The 5634-nt window shown below is 44.4% G+C and overlaps 2 non-coding genes across 2 annotated transcripts; one reads left to right on the top strand and one right to left on the bottom strand.

The window, feature by feature from the left end:
• The first annotated feature begins 4967 nt into the window (after positions 1-4967).
• Positions 4968-5050, top strand: TRNAL-UAA (transfer RNA leucine (anticodon UAA)). The gene has a single exon. It is a non-coding gene; the product is annotated as a tRNA-Leu (tRNA).
• Positions 5051-5326: 276 nt separating this feature from the next.
• TRNAL-UAA (transfer RNA leucine (anticodon UAA)) lies at positions 5327-5409 on the bottom strand. Its single transcript has one exon. It is a non-coding gene; the product is annotated as a tRNA-Leu (tRNA).
• Between the last annotated feature and the right edge of the window lie 225 nt (positions 5410-5634).

Below are 5634 nucleotides of genomic sequence, written 5' to 3' on the forward strand. Positions count from 1 at the left end.
AAAAAAATCCAAAGTTTGATTAAAAAAAAAATGGTGACATTTTCCGAGACCTGTAGCGTCTACATTTTTTGGGAACTGGGGCCGGTTGAAGGCTTATTTTTTGCGCGACGAGCTGAAGTTTTTAATGATACCATTTTGGGGCAGATGTGATGTTTTGATCGCTCGTTATTGCATTTTATTGCAATGTTGCAATAACGAAAAAAAACTAATTCTGGCATTTAGAATTTTTTTCTCATTACGCCGTTTACCGATTGGATTAATTCTTTTTTTATTTTGATAGATCAGGCGATTCTGAACGTGGCGATACCAAATATGTGTATGTGGCTTGTTTTTTTATTATTTTATAACTTTTTAAGTGGGAGAACTTGCACAACTGGTGGCTTACTAAATACTTTTTTCCCCACTGTAATTGCACCTGTTTGAACTTGTTACCTGTATTAAAGACACCTGTCCACACAATCACACTCCAACCTCTCCACCTTGGCCAAAACAAAAGAGCTGTGTAAGGACACCAGGGACAAAATTGTAGACCTGCACAAAGCGGGGATGGGCTACAGCACAATAGGCAAGCAGCTTGGTGAGAAGGCAACAACTGTTGGCACAATTATTAGAAAATGGAAGAAACACAAGATGACTTTCAATGTTGCATAGTTTTGGGCTCCATGCAAGATCTCGCTTCGTGGGGTAATGATGATTCTGTGAAAGGTCAGGAATCAGCCCAGAACTACATGGTAGGCCCTTGTCAATGACTTGAAGAGAGCTGGGACCACAGACTCAAACATTAACGTTAGTAACACACTACTCTGTCATGGATTAAAATCCTGCAGGGCACGCAAGGTCCCCCTGCTCACACCAGCACATGTCCAGGCCCGTTTGAAGTTCACCAATGACCGTCTGGATGATGAAGAGGAGACATGGGAGTAGGTCATGTGGTCAGATGAGAACAAAATATAACTTTTTGGTATCAACTCCACTCCCAGTGTTTGGAGGAAGAAGGATGAGTACGACCTCAAGAACACCGTCCCAACTGTGAAGCATGGTGTGGGAAACATCATACTTTGGGGGTTCTTTTCTACAAAGGGAACAGGACGACAGCACCATAATGAAGGGAGGAAGGATGGGGTCATGTATCACGAGATTTTGGCCAACAACCTCCTTCCCTCAGTAAGAGTATTGACGATGGGTCATGGCTGAGTCTTCCAGCATGACAATGACCTGTAACACACAGCCAGGGCAACTAAGGAGTGGCTCCATAAGAAGCATTTCAAGGTCCTGGAGTGGTCTAGCCAGTCTCCAGACCTGAACCCAATAGAAAATCTTTGGAGGGGGCTGAAAATCTGTGTTGCTCAGTGACAGCCCCGAAACCTGAAAGATCTGGAGAAGATCTGTATGGAGGAGTGGGCCAAAATCCCTGCTGCAGTGTGTGCAAACTTGGTCAAGAACTACAGGAAACGTCTGACCTCCGTAATTACAAACAAAGGTTTCTGTACCAAATATTAAGTTCTGTTTTTTCTGTTGTATCAAATACTTATTTCATGCAATAAGATGCTAATTAATTCTGTAAAAATCATACAACGTGATTTTCTGGATTTTTTTTTTAAGATTCTGTCTCTCACAGTTGAAGTGTACCTACAATAAAAAATCGGCAGTGTATCAAATACTTATTTTCCCCACGGTATCACATAGGATATGTGTATATAGTATATACACAGCACTATACTATACACACTATGCTATATACTATGCGTATATAGTATTGTATATACACAGCACTTTACTATACATACTGAATAAACAGGATAATAAACACATTTAGTTATAAAGGTAAATACATAAATCTTCAAGATAACGATCAACAACACTGCCCAGGATACATACAAAATCTGAGGACAAGAAGGCACATATGCTATACATGTATTAAAAAATTAATTCTTTATTATAAATCCATATAAAATAAAATTAAAAACAAGTAGGGATTTCCCGTATATAAAGTATGGAGCTGTGTATAAAGAAAGAAAAAAATAAGACACACAGTTTAGACTCACCAAGCCATGGCTGATGGCTGATGCTCCTTCCGTAGGCAGAAGATTTAAATGGCGACCCTGCGCACTTAGCAGTGATTGGATCTCTTGATGCTGACGTACTTCTTGTGTGCTCAGCAGTGATTGGATAATCATATCACCAAGTCCGACGTCCGTCTTCTTCAGGTAAGATCCTGTTTGTACAGTGCATGGCACCCTCTTTAGCGCTTGTGCAGTACAAACTGTGGGAAAATGTAAAAAAATCACAGACGGTACCTTTTTTCTGCCGATCACTACGGACTGCAGAGAAAAGCACCTAGTTTTTGCTGATTGTCCGTAAATTTACGGATGGTGGGCAACCAAGCCTGAGTGCCCCTATAACAATGGTTACTAAGTGCACAATTAACATTTAATAATGTCCCCTTAGTCCCCCCATGTACAGCTCTCCTATACACAGCATGATAGTCCCGCAGCGCCCCCACACACAGTATGATACCCCAGAGCTCCCCTATACATAGTATTATGTCCCCACTGCTCCCTCAAAACACAGTATGATGACTCCCACAGTAGTCCTCACACTGTATGATGGCCCCTGTACTGTATAATAGCCTTCACACTGTATAATGGTCCCCAAAGTTGTCCCTGCACTGTATAATGGTACCCACAGTAGCCCCCACAGTGTATAATGGCATCCACAGTAGTCCCCACACTGTATTATGGCCCTCTCGGTAGTCCCCACACTGTATAATAGCCTCAACAATAGTCCCACACTGTATGATGGCCCCCTCAGCAGTCCCCACACCATATGATGTCCCCTACGGTAAGCCCCAAACTGTATAATTACCCCCAAAATAGCTTCCATGCTGTATAATGGCCCCCCACTTTATGAGGCCCCCACACAGTATGATGTAGCCTCAGTCACACCACAAATTTTAATCAAAATAAAAAACATGATATACTCACCTATTCCAGGATCTTGAGGAGTCCACCGGCAAAGCGTTGACGTCATTGTGCTGGTGCACGCATAGGATGTCAGAGTCCCAGGGCAGTGTGATGACGTCACAGCGCCGGGACTCTGACATCTTGTTTGTGCGCTAGCGCCTCGCCAGTGCATCACCCTGCCGTTCTGTAGACCGCAGGCTTAAAGGAACCAGTGGTTTACAGAATGAAGAGCGGTAGTATTAAGAAAGTTGGTAGCTCCGGGTGGACTCCTCCTAGTGGGGGGCCCAGGGCGACCGCCCCCTCTGTTCCCCGGTAGCTACACTACTGTAGCCACTACTCTATAATATAAGCAGGGATGTGTCCATCTGTTCGAAGCCTCTATAGACTGTCTGGCCCCAGACAGAAGAACGCATCCAGCTGTTACAGGTGACAGGGATGAGGAGTGTGGCGCCGGAGATCACGGTATGCGTAGGCACTGAACGCATACCGTGATCTCCGGCGCCATAAGCACTTACCTGCTGGGGAGGAGTGTAGCATCGGAACTGGCGCCTGTGCACAGCGCGATATCCGGCGCCATTTTAGTGAAGACACATTTGCAGTGTGACTTCAACAAAACGGCAACGGACAGCGTGGTATGCGTATGAGCGTACTCCAGTGCCATTTTGTTGAATACACTCTATAAATGTGTCTTCACTAAAATGGCGCCAGAAATCGCACTATGCAGCTGCTGATTCTGGCACCATTTTAGTAAAATAACACAGGCAACGCGCTGCAGGGGAGCGATAGTAAGGTGAGTAGGAGTGTTTTTTTAAATTTAATTGATGGATGGATGGGGGAGCACATAACAGTATAGGGGAGCATATACCAGGATGGGGGATCACATAACAGGATGGGGAAACACATAACATAATGGGGAAGCATATACCAGGATGGGAGAGCACATAACAGGATCGGGGAGCATATACCTGGATGGGGGAGCACATAACAGGATGGGGGAGAATATACCAGGATTGGGGAGCACAAAACAGGATGGGGGAGCATATACCAGGATGAGGGAGCACATAACAGGATGGGGGAGCATATACCAGGATGGGGAGCACAAAACAGGATGGGGAGCACATACCAGGATGGGGGAGCATATACCAGGATGGGAGAGCACATAACAGGATGGGGGAGCATATGCCAGGATGGGGGAGCACATAACAGGATGGTGGAGCATACACCAGGATGGGGGAGCACAAAACAGGACGGGGGAGCATATACCAGGATGGGGGAGCACATAACAGGATGGGGGAGCATACACCAGGATGGGGGAGCACATAACAGGATGGGGGGCCAGGCTGGGGGAGCATATACCAGGATGGGGGAGCATATACCACTAGGATGGGGGAGCACATACCATGATGGGGGAGCACATAACAGGATGGGGGAGCACATAACAGGATGGGGGAGCATACACCAGGATTGGGGAGCACATAACAGGATGGGGGATGAGGCTGGGGGAGCATATACCAGGATGGGGGAGCATATATCACTAGGATGGGGGAGCATGGACTAGGATGGTGGAGCGTATACCAATAAAAATTTAATGGGTTCAATAGCTAATATATATATAAATCTAAAAAAGTTATACAAGTTTGGCATCGCCCATAATTGAACTGACCTGAAGAATTATTTTGCCAGGTCATTTTTACCAGATACTGAACCCAAAAAATAAAACCTAAAAAAAAATAGTGGAATTCCGTATTTTTTTCACCATTTCAGTCCATTTGGATGTTTCTCGTTTTTTCATTACATTGGATGGTAAAGTGAATGGTGTTGTTCAAAGGTACAAATAGCTCTGCAAAAAAAACAAGCCTCATACAACTATGCAAATGAAGGGAAAAGGGGTTTGACAATGAAAATTATCTGTCAAGAAAGGGTTAATACAGTACAAAAAAAACAAACAAAAAAAACACGTGTATTTTGAGTGAGTCACAGTACCTGCAGAAAGACTTCATCGTCACCAGGATGGCCGAGTGGTTAAGGCGTTGGACTTAAGATCCAATGGACATATGTCCGCGTGGGTTCGAACCCCACTCCTGGTAAGGTTTTTGTAGAAGAAAAAAAAATATCACTGAAATAGTTAATTCTTGTGTTTCCCACTCTTGATAATTTCTGTGGAGAAAGAACCTGTTGCATATAATATTTATATAAAATATATACATATATGCGCAGAAATTCTTTTTTGAGCCATTGCTATGAGAATGTATAAAGTCACTGAATCTAAGGCAGCTTTATTGCTAAATGCTCCTGCTTTTTGTATCAACTAAGAAAACTATTTCCACGTAATATAAAAAAAAATATCAAGGAAAAAAAACTTCTACCAGGAGTGGGGTTCGAACCCACGCGGACATATGTCCATTGGATCTTAAGTCCAACGCCTTAACCACTCGGCCATCCTGGTGAACACAGGGAGGAGGCGCTCACAGTCTCTTACAATGGTGTCTGCGGTGACACGCTGCATGACGATGTGCGGTGCAACCGACAGAACGTTACAATGAGATTGTATCTGTACGAACAGACTCTCCGCCATTACAGCAGTACAAGTAGTGCGTTCTGAGGCGGAGCTGCAGCGCTATTCGGACCGCCCTGTCCCCGGAGCTGGCGTTGCCTCAGACGACAGACCAGT

Source organism: Phyllobates terribilis, unplaced genomic scaffold, assembly GCF_046119375.1.
Source record: "Phyllobates terribilis strain yellow unplaced genomic scaffold, ASM4611937v1 Scaffold_3__8_contigs__length_932513732, whole genome shotgun sequence".
Taxonomy (NCBI): Eukaryota; Metazoa; Chordata; class Amphibia; order Anura; family Dendrobatidae; genus Phyllobates; species Phyllobates terribilis.